Source organism: Amborella trichopoda, chromosome 1 (genome assembly GCF_054954075.1).
Source record: "Amborella trichopoda isolate Santa Cruz 75 chromosome 1, AtrichopodaSantaCruz75HAP2 v2.0, whole genome shotgun sequence".
Classification (NCBI taxonomy): domain Eukaryota; kingdom Viridiplantae; phylum Streptophyta; class Magnoliopsida; order Amborellales; family Amborellaceae; genus Amborella; species Amborella trichopoda.
Window position 1 is genome coordinate 14,798,487 of NC_142336.1, and position 11,856 is coordinate 14,810,342.

At 35.8% G+C, this 11,856-nt stretch overlaps 1 long non-coding RNA gene across 1 annotated transcript; it reads right to left on the reverse strand.

Moving 5' to 3' along the window:
- Positions 1-992: 992 nt before the first annotated feature.
- LOC148783577 (uncharacterized) lies at positions 993-11,637 on the reverse strand. The gene is made up of 5 exons (XR_016045184.1): positions 11,503-11,637; positions 10,315-10,434; positions 7,410-8,975; positions 7,136-7,305; positions 993-6,900 (listed from the first exon to the last, which is right to left on the reverse strand). It is a non-coding gene; the product is annotated as an uncharacterized LOC148783577 (long non-coding RNA).
- Between the last annotated feature and the right edge of the window lie 219 nt (positions 11,638-11,856).

Here is an 11,856-nt window from a genome sequence, read left to right on the forward strand (position 1 = left end):
GGAAACTTTTAATTTGTTTTTTTTCATAAATATCCATATCAATTGGCATTAGAACACATGATTCTTGAGTAGCATGGGTGGAAATCTTCGGTCAAGTCTACAGTTTGTTAGTTTTATTCGGCCCATGTTTAGTAATTTCTACCTAGAACTTGCCGAATTCAGCTTAGAGTTTGTTGACTTTTATCTCTAGGATTTGTGATTTCGATGAACCTATGACAGAAAGAAAGGATCGTGGAAGGAGAGCTCCAGTAGACCTACCCTAAGATGCCAAAGATGAAGAGATTAAGGATTTCAGAAGACAAGTTCAGCAACTTGCACAACAACTCATGGCTATCAATCACGGGTAAGACGATGAGCTTTCTGTAAAGAAGATGCAAAGCACAAGCTCATGCTCTGCATGAGGAGTCGAGTGAAGAGGAAAGTAATAGAAGACCTAAACGTGGGGGACATTACTTTAAGGTCTTCAAATTGAAGGTGGACATTCATTATTTTAACGAACATTGTCTCCAAAATCAATGGGCTGTATATTGGGATTTTCAATCAATCTTTGAGCTTGCTCAATTAAAGAACAATATCTTGTAGAAAATTTAATATACGACAATGAACAATATTTCGTGGTTGAGCTGATCTTTGGGAAAGAAAACTATGAAGTCCAAGGACAATCAATAGATGAAGTTGTTGGTTGGACAATCGAATCCAGCTGTCATCTCAAAGATGACCACGCGGTATGTTCTAGGGTTGAACTTAGGCCATTTCAACAAGTTTATGTGGCTAGACAAACACCATCAACATAGAATGACACTCTCTTCGAGGTGTTCTCAAAATGTGCTAGTCTATTGATTTCGAAATCCCAATCTCAATGTGTAATCTCAAAGCATAATATTGAGCTTGAAGAAGGTTTTGGAACTAATACGAAACCTACTTCAAAACTTGATGATGAGTTTTCTCCAATTAAAGGAGTCTGATGTATGACCAAATTATTCTAATTTTCATTTCTTTTTTAATTTTCAAGGATGTATATTTTAATTTATTTCTAAGGTTATTTTCAACATTTTTAAGTTTTTTAAGGATTATAGGGTTTTCTATATTTTTTGGATTTTAAGAGTTGAACATTTTGTCTTATCAAGTGTAGAGTTTATAGACATGTTATTATGAATTTAATTTTAAGTTAGAACTATTTAGTCAATCTTATTTTGGTGAAGGATACTATGAGCTTTTCATATTCCATTTAAGATATAAAAAGAGGTGCATGGAGGGTTAGGAACCTATCCACATGACTTTGAAAAGGGGGTAAAAGGAAAAGGAAGCTTTTTGCTCCCTAGTTAAGGTTTTGGTGAGGAAACCTTGGTTCTCTTCAAAATTGTTGCTTGTGCTTTACTTGAAATATGTTTAATTTTCTGGTTCTACATCATAATGTATTAAAAAAATAATGCTCACTGGATCAATAACTTATAAATCAGGAATCTATTTGCCTTAATAAGAGGAAAATTGAGATAAATTTGGAATCAATTTACCTTTTTCAATAGCACCCAACATATATAGGACAGAGAGACACAAGCTTATACTGCCAGCAACTTGTGTGATTTATTCGTTTTATGTGGCTTCAATTGAAAGGAAAGAGATATTACCCAACAAGCCAGTGACACATAGATCCATCGTAACTCCCACTCACGAAATACTCTTCATGAAATGGATGCCATGCCAAAGCTAGCAAATATTTATTTTAAATATTTATTTTAAAAATACATTATCAGATATGATCTCCCTATATTGATACCTAGCGCAAATAAAAATGATCAAAGCTTACATGAAATTGTTAATGTTTCTCATTCATTCATTGATTACATTGAAAATAAGACAAGTTTGTGGTGAACTTGCATCGAAGCATCTAAGAAGGACCCTAGATAGTCTAAAACCACGGGCCGGAATTTAGCCCCTCGGATGAAGTCAATACGGTGCTTGTGATGAAAAAAGAATTGAGAGAAACATAAATATTATCAATGATAACATCAACAATAGAGTTATAGATATCATATCATATACTAATAAATTCTTGTACAAATCACAAACTTGAAACTTATCCTTGATTGGGTTAAATGCCGGCACCATCAAACAGAGTAAATAGATATACATAAATATTTAGGCAAAAGAAGCCATAGACAGGAGTTCAAAGCATGAGCAGATATAATAAAAAAAAAGAAGCAACTACCATGCATACCAATTGAGTCCACAATTACCACACAACCAAATCAATTTGTTACTTGTTAGTTGTTACAAAGTTAAACCAAGTAACTTGTAAGTAAACAATAAAAAAAAGAGTCCACCAGATGGATTACAAGTGCTTAAAAGTGCAAAAGTATAATGACCATTGCGGATGCTTCTATTATGTATAAAGTAATAAATTAGAAAAGAATAAACTACAAACAAATTATCAACCAGTAACATCCTTGCAATGTCCACAATAAAATTCAAGCTCCTTCATAGTATCATAAAACTGAAAATATGATAAAGGTTTAAATGGTGAGCTGGGTCGAGATAGTAGCACTGGGGAATAAGTTAATGGATTATTATACACTGTTAAAGAAAAAGAATGTCTGCAAACAATTATGCATGCATCAACAAGCCTTTAAAAAATTATGCATGCATCACGGAGTCGACGAGCATCTATGTGTGCTTGTATAGGTATATGTAGAATCAACTCAATAGCATTTGGTGAACTTGAACAAAAGCATATTAATTTGCACTATGATCATGTGGACATTCTCAAAAGATGCAAAAAAAAAATAAAAATAACTCATCCCAAAGATCTGCTGAAGTAACAAAAAAGCAAGAGATCCTCCCAGTATGTATATTAAAAAAAACTCTCTTTACAGCAAAATAATATCATCACTAAATGAAAGAAAAGGCTATATATGATCAAAATGTCCCTCATGATCATCCGGATAACCATGATTTGCTAACCTGCCACCACATCATTAGCAGGGCCATGTGCAGAAACGACTATAGCAATCAACCACGAAATATCCTTCATACCATAAAATAATAATGCTAAATATAATGGGAGTATGGGAGATCATTCATCTCCCATCAAATGACATTGATAACATTGCCTATATAAAAAGCAATCCTCTGAGGCCTCATACAAAAATGCATACAAAAATGCATGACTGCATGGTCTCCAAGGGCCCAGTCCTTGAGAAAGGAGTGACCCCAAAGTTGATCATTAGCACTATAATTATATAGCCACTTTCATCCCTGAACACTCCAAGTTCCCAACCTTACTTCCTTAAACTAAAAGAAACATGATTTGTGGAAAACATGTTGAACACCAATCTCAACACAGAAGACCTATTACTACATCTGTTCCAAAGTTAGTACAGTAATACTGAGATGGAAAGTGCAAACTATAATACGAGATCATGAAGCAATGGTTTCATCAAGAACAAGAAGATAAGCTCACAGCTAAAAGAACACATTAATTCAAAGTAGGCCATAGATAGTCATCGAAATTGCCAGATCTCGGGCAACCACCAGATTATTTAATACAGCCATATTCAAGATGCAACATTAGAAAACATGAGCAACCTAGAAAGGTAAAATAATGAACTTACAGAAGCCGCATAAAAGATGCCGACTTTAATGATATGATATTTTGAAGAAGTGAGCACCCAGTTACAATTTTGATTCCATTTGACAAAAAACACCCAATTCTTGTGACCATGTCTGCACATTTATAAACGCCAAGTTGTATTGATTATATTTAAATGGAAGTGAATCATTAAATTTTCATGGAAGCAAATCTCATCTTTCAGTGAAAATGTGTTCCAACCCACAACGAACAAAATTCTTTCCCTAATTTTGCATCCCAAAGTTTCACAAGGCTTTCCTTGCGACCTATAACCGTTCCGGTACATAAAACATCATCACAGCACTGCATAGCAATGAAGCAAAGTGCAGGATATGTAACACAATTCTTACATCCGAACCTGAAACAAACAGAGATTTTGTAGGGTCCCAGTCAACACTCTTTACATCCCATAGGTGACCTGTCTGAGTTTACACACAAAAAAGAATCTCAGGTTATCCCTTGTTTGCAATAATTGCATGTATCATCCCTTTAACATGATAAAACTAATAAAATGTATCATCCAAGGCCTGCATCTTCCAATTCAAAGCAACAGGTGCAGTTATCAAAGAACTTCTTAGCAAGGGTGTAAACATATTTCTAGATTAGGTTTCAGAAGAATGTTTGGAACAAGGAGAAAATGTATGACGGCTTGAGGAGAACGAAGATGATAAGGAAGGACAAATAGAAAGAAGGAAAATGAGGATCGCACAAGAAAATGAGAAAATGTATCAATGAAATAAAAAATACTGCGACCCAAAAAATAAGAAATAATTATGGAAGACGTAAAAAACACAGTTTAGTGCATACACAATAAATCTAATATGAAGTACAATCGAGAAAAAAATCTAATAGTGATCTTACACTCACCAAGGAAAGAATATTAGCCCAACAGGAGTTTCAACAGATAAACAATCGCATATAACCAAGCAATGAGCTATAAGAAAACTAAACAGCAGGAGTTTCAATAGAATAAATGATATAAACAAGATAAATAATCTAAAGGGCAGCTCTAAAGCAATCAAGATGTAGTTTTGAATTGGAGGAGAGATGTTCTCCAAACCCCATCACATGCATCTTTTCTAGTGTGGCCAAACAAGAGTTCCAATGGATAAATAATTGCATATAACTACGTAATGAGCCATAAAAAGAACTAACAACCAAATGCGAAATGCGAAGTAATCATATGCTAATAGATTCTCACGGAGGAGTATGGGTAGAGTTTAATACATCGTTGGAGGCTTTTGGGTATTTCACAAGGATAAGGGCCTGAGTCCATAAGGTGAAGCCCCAAGGAGATAACGAATGATGTGCAGATTTAAATAATGTATTAAGAGGTACCTACAAGAAAGACAATAGGGGAAGGACCGGATCAGCAGTTAAGAAGGAAATGACAGGGCCAGTGAAGCATTTGTGCGCTCACAAAAGTACTGGGGTAGTTGTATCAGAATAAGGTATGCTTAAACTTGCAATCCGGACCAATGTTCTCCATGAATGGATATAATTTAGCTTTGATACTTGAGAAGCAGAGTAGGAAATTGATGGAGCCCATTACAAAGGCTTATTAGTCAGTTGATTGTGCTTAGTAAAAGTGTCTTATTGAACTACATAGTCCAGGGGATTAAGTACATCCAGTGGTCTCAATTGTATTATTTGCCACAATCCCTTTATTATTTTATCTATTATCATATATAAAGCCACTGTTAAGGGTTAGATATGAGAAACCTAATATGACAGAGCATATAGGATATAGATACCCAACACATAGAAGTAGAGTCCAGTTACACACACACACAAAGGAATCCCCAAATGGGATATCTATAGCACATGATAACAAGAATCTAATAGTTACATGAAATAATCAATTTGTATGTACATCTTGGCAAGTTTAACAATGAGTATGCAAACGACCTCACTGGTAATGCACGTTTTGTTTCTATTAATTTGACCATTTTTTAGTTTTTCTTTGTTTTTTTGTTCTTTACTTTTTTCTATAGAGTACTTCGATTAGACTACCTTTTCCTCTAGATTTATCTTTAAAAGCTTCAGACTTCAGAGTTCCAGGAGTTTATTTTAATTCATCAGAAGCCTGATCTATTTGTATATTGATGCTTACTATATCAGCTTCAACAATGAATATAATCTCCTTAACAATGAAAGTTTTCTCTACCAAAAAGCTACTGCATTAGTTCATATTATTTTTCAAATTTTACTACAAATTGCTTGGATTTGAACATTTTTCCATAGTTCATTGATCTTGGTACATGCCATGCTTTGCACGGCGCTGTACTAATATGTTAAACACAGAAAATACAGGCCCCTACCCATTTTTAGAAATAATTAGCAATTTTCAAATGCGTTAGTGGGAATAAAAACCTAAACCAGTAGCTGAGGAGGCTCAACTGGTGTTACTACCACAACCTCAACCCCATTCCCAAAATTTAGTACGTTAAACAGAGAAAATTACAGGTTCTCCAAAGCCAACTCGATAAGTAAGGTACAATTTCCAGCTCCGCTTTTCTTGGCATCGAGCAAAGTCCCATACTTTAATAGTATCATCATCCGAGCAAGAGCAAAACTTCAGGTCCGTCCATGAGAAACTGTGAAAAAGAATAAGTCCATATATTGCCCATGGATGATTAATAAATACATGTATGCGTGCAACTAAAAGTTCAACGATCAAAAGTTAAAAAAAAAAAAATTTTTGAGAGAGTCACAAACACGTACCTCAAGTCACGAACGTACTCTTTGTGTGCAGATTTATTAGCCTTCACATTATTCATTTCAGATAACTTAGAAGTAAGAACTATACAAAGACAGAGCATCTCATCAAAAAACAAGGAACAAAGGGAGAGAGAGAGAGAGATCACCCATCAACAACCAGTATGCATTAATACACAGAAACAAAGTAGAAACAGGGAACCCATCAAAACAAAACAAAAAGCAAACAGGAGAGAGAGATATAGAGACAGAGAGATATATATATAGAGAGAGAGAGAGACCAATCACCCATCAACAAACAATATGCATTAATACACATAGAACCAGAGTAGAAACAAGGGACCCATCGAAACAGAAACAAAAAACGAACAGAGGGAGAGAGAGAGATAGAGAGAAAGAGAGAGAGTAGCCATAAGAGCTAGAAGCTGGGTAAAAACTGGACTGCAATCCATGCGAAGTGTATCGACTAGGAGCCCCATGGATGATGGTCAAGAGTTCGGGACTCAGGTAGGAGCAGTTGCACCAGTCGCACCTCCACATCCACATCATGCCAACTGTTCCAAACCATGTTACCATTAAATTAAGAGAAGGTAAACCAACTGATATTTTGAACCATTGTCATAAGGAACAAAAGCAAAAAATGCTTAAATGCTTTACAAAAGTAATTAAAATCTCAAGATCTCAACATTTCAGCCATGATAAAAGCAATAGGTATTGAACATGATATATACACCATGAAGTAAATACTGCATAAGCTTGAAAATTTAGGGGTAAATTGTGATAGTTTACCCGTTTAAGAGGAACCCCAGACAATATATATTGATAAATTGACTTGACCCAACTCTGATGGCATCACTGTCTCATGCTAAAGTAAGACCCACAACCCAGATGCAGTCTAAGACTGCCACCAGCTCATTCAAGCTTCTTGGCCATCTCCTAAACTGAATCTTGATGGAGTCCTGTCCAAAAGTTCATAATTTAAACTTGATTCAATGTTTCAAGATCTATGAGATGTTTCCCTGAAAAGGAATGTACAAATTCTGGCTTTTGACTAGATTCTCACAGCATATCTGTCGTTCATCGGCCATCTTTTGGGGGTACCTTGCATGCTCCTTGATTTGTAACTGCAGTTTCCTTTGCAACTCGTTTCCTATAGACATCCAATTGGAAACATCTGTGTGTGTGTGTTTTTCTTTGGTGAGTGGGAAGAGAAGTTCTCTGAAATCTAAATTCTAAATATTTTGGAAGTAAGCGAAGGTGGTTCTTGTGTTGATGAGACCAGCACCAACGTGGTAGTATAGAATTCATAATTTCATATAAAAACAGAAGAATGATAGAGAGAGAAATTTAGTACAAGGAGAGTTGAAGGAGGGCCAAAATCGAAAGCAAATTTAATGGGGCTCCAACACAAACAGAGCAGGTGCCACGTTACCGTTCCTCGAACAGATTGCCATAAAAATGCACAAAACTTTGTATCAAGTGTAGCTTTGCCTCTAACATTTCAAGGGGACATTATAGATAACCAGTAAGAGAAGTTAGCAGGTTAATATGATAACCCACTCAAAGTTTTAGAGGTCAAATTCAAATCATAAATGACCATTTCCAGAATGGTGGCAATCTAGGACATGGTTTTCACCAAGTGCTTAATAAACATCAGCTATGACCATTCAAATTCACATCCCAGCATCATCCCAAGTGGGAAACACCACAGTGGAGGTTAAATTCAGTTAAGCATCCATATTTAGTGACACTCCGATGCTGCTTTCCACATTCAAGAAGCCTATAAAGAATGCCTATATCACACACAGAAACTGAACCCATCAAAAGCATGAAATTTTAAAAAAACAAGTAAACACAGGAAGCCTCAACAATGTCAAAAATCACCTGAGAAACAGTGTCATGTATGCGTTATTCTCGAGCGAGAGAGAGAGAGAGAGAGAGAGATCAGCATAGAAAATTGCACCAGCAACCAAGAGAGGGAAGGGCTTCACTCTATCTGGCATGGGCTCCACTTGATGCAAATTATATGACCCACATCACACTGCTAAAGGCAAAATCAGAATGCCCAAAACAGAAAACAGGTCCTACAATTATCAAACAAGGATAAAGTATAATTTGCTTGCAAACCTTGGTCCATTTTTTCTGAATACAATCATGTAAGAAACAAACAACAAAGCTCTAGAGAATTTTCCTTGTCTACAATTCCAATTATACTCAATTTCAGAACATTGTATTTCAGTAGATTGCAAAATGTAGAGACAAACCACATTAATTTTTCATGTTTTTTTTCAGAAAGTTAACTGTTCCATTGAATAAAAAAAAAAGTAAATACAGGTGTTGGGTCTAGCGTCCCTTACAAAAATTGGGATCTACCAGAACCCTAACGGGTAAGGTAATCCCTTTACCAAAAAGCCAAATACTGTGACAACAATGAGTTGGCTCCGCAAGGGATTATATAACACCCTATTAACAACATGTATGTGAGTAGTGAACAAAAAGGAGAAAAAGGTTCATCAGCTAGCCAAGAGGTAGTCCAAGACAGTTTGTGATGTCAGCTCCGTCATTTTCCATGAGATCTGCGAGCGCGTTGGGCATCCTAAATGTATGCCTCCATGAGACGCTGATACCCCTGCAAGTGAACAACAAAGAGAGAATAAAGAAATAATTCTTATTAAAATTCATAATGGCACTGATTACAAGGAAAAAATTGTTAAGAAATAACTAAAATTAAATTTTCTAACTATAAAGAAATTACAAAATAATATTAATTTAATAGAAAAACAAAAAATCAATAACTATAGGATGAATGGGGAGAGTAGTGAGACGGAGAGAGGGGAGAATACGAGAGAGGGAGATGGAGAATTGGAGCATGTAGACTCCATGTCAGAGTACTGTGGGGAAGAGGGAGAGTATTGGGGAGAAGAGGGAGTGTATTGAGGAGAGTTGGGGGAAGAGGGAGAGTATTGAGGAAAAGAGGAAGAGTATTGAGGAGAGTATTGGGGAGAAGAGGGTGGAGTTGGGAGAAGAGGGAGAGTATTGGGGAGAAGAGGGAGAGTATTGAGAGTTGGGGGAAGAGGGAGAGTATTCTGGAGAGTTGGGGGAAGAGGAAAAGTATTGGGAGAAAAGGGAGAGTATTCTGGAGAGTTGGGGGAAGAGGGAGAGTATTTTGGAGAGTTGGGGGAAGAGGGAGAGTATTATGGAGAGTTGGGGGAAGAGGGAGAGTATTGGGGAGAAGAGGGAGTGTATTGAGGAGAGTTGGGGGAAGAGGGAGAGTATTGAGGAGAAGAGGGAGAGTATTCTGGAGAGTTGGGAGAAGAAAGAGAGTATTGGGGAGAAGAGGGAAAGTATTGGGGAGCAGAGGGAGAGTATTATGGAGAGTTGGGGGAAGAGGGAAAGTATTGGGGAGAAGAGGGAGAGTATTCTGGAGAGTTGGGGGAAGAGGGAGAGTATTGGGGAGAAGAGGGAAAGTATTGGGGAGAAGAGGGAGAGTATTGGGAGAAGAGGGAGAGTATTTTGGAGAGTTGGGAGAAGAGGGAAAGTATTGGGGAGGGAGAGTATTCTTGAAAGTTGGGGGAAAAGGTAGAGTAGTGGGGAGAAGAGGGAGAGTATTCTTGAGAGTTAGGGGAAAGAGAGTACTGGGGAGAAGGAGGGGAAGAGGGACAGTGAGAAGGAGGGGAAGAGGGAGAGTAGTGTGGAGAGTTTGGGGTAGAGGGAGAGTATTAGGGAAAAGAGGGAAAGTATTGGGGAGAAGAGGGAAAATATTCTGAAGAGTTGGAGGAAGAGGGAGAGTATTGGGGAGAAGAGGGAGAGTTAGGAGAAAGATAGTACTGGGGGAAGAAGGAGGGGAACAGGGAGAGTAATGTGGAGAGTTTAGCGAAGAAGAAGGGGAAAGAGGACAGTAATCTGCAGAATTTGGGGAAGAGGGAGATTAGTGTGGAGAGTTTTGGGATGATGGGATTTCAGAGGACTTTTCTTTTTCTTTGTTTCTGCCTTCTTATTTGTCTCTGCCCAGTAGATCTCATTTCCTTCCTTTTTCTTGAGTTTTGTCTCTCTAGAAAATCTCCCATCTCCTTTTCTTTTCTCACAATCTGCACAATATAATAAAAAGAGTAAATCAAAGTGAATCTTTTCTCACAATCTGCACAATATAATGAAAAGAGTAAATCAAAGTGAATCTTTTCTCACAATCTGCACAATATAATGAAAAGAGTAAATCAAAGTGAAATTAAAAAGATTTGAGGTCTAAGAAATTAAATAATTAATAAAATAGTAAAATAAGGAAAAATTGGGAAAATATACAAAAAGTCGGAAATACAAGAAACAAATACAGATCTTGAAACAATAAATAAATACACATTAACAGTAGTTGTATAGAACACATAAATACTCATTAATAATATAATAACTCAATTCCAATTTTTCTTTATTTTCTTATTTTTTCTGATTTTATTTAGGATTCACTTTTAAGCCATTGCAAATTACAACATTAAAAGCTAAAACTATAAGTATATAAAAGAAAACCGAAGAATAAAAGGAAAAACAGAAAGTTTTTCTCTATTTTTTCCTTTTTTTTATTTCCGTTTTTTCTTTTTAAATTTTATTTTATTTTTCTGTTTTTTTAGATTTTCTAATTTCTCTCTTCTGCATTTTCCATTTCCCATTCCAAAGATTGAAAACAGAAAAGTAGAAAAACAAAAAAAATGCCCCATACGTATTTCCCTTTGTTTTTTTGCATTTTCATTTTTTTTGCTGGTTTATTAATGTCCTTTACAAAACATAAACTAAAACAGAAATTGCAATTTCAATTTGCTCCTTATTTCATTGTTTGGATTTTATTTGGGATTCATCGTCTAAGCCCTTATAAATTTCAATATCAAAAGTTAAAACTAATATATTAAAAAAAAACCAAAAAGATAGGGTTTGTTCAAATTTTTATATTTTCGGGTAGTAATTTTAGGGGTTTTTACAAAATTGTAAAACCCTTCTTTAATAACCTAAAATTGAAACCCAAAAGAAAAAAAAAACAATACAAAACTATAAAACCCTAATTCTTGATTTAAACCTAAATTGGAAACAAATGTTTCCTTTTTATCCTACTTTCTAAAACTAAAGCACTAAATATTAAATACTACTGAATATTTGAATAAAAAACTCACCTGGGACTGTTGAAGCTGGCCGCCTGAACCAGCAGAAACTTGCCGGAGGAGCTTCTGGCTTTTCTTCATTTTTTAATCTTGCGAAAAGAGTGAGGAACGATAAAACCTCCGTTTCCCTCTCTAATTGAAATGGAAAAGTTTTCCATTATTAAAAGGTGAAAACGTATTCCAGTCCCATGGGCGTACACTGTTCATATACTCCCTCAATTAAAATTTAGTTTTAGGACCTCAGAATTTGGTATATAACCTCTTCAACCTATAGATTAACCTCATTCCTAATTGATCCCTACAAGCACTTAAAAAAGAATATCATCTCAAGATTGAATGTGAACCATCCAATTTTTAAAAGGAGAG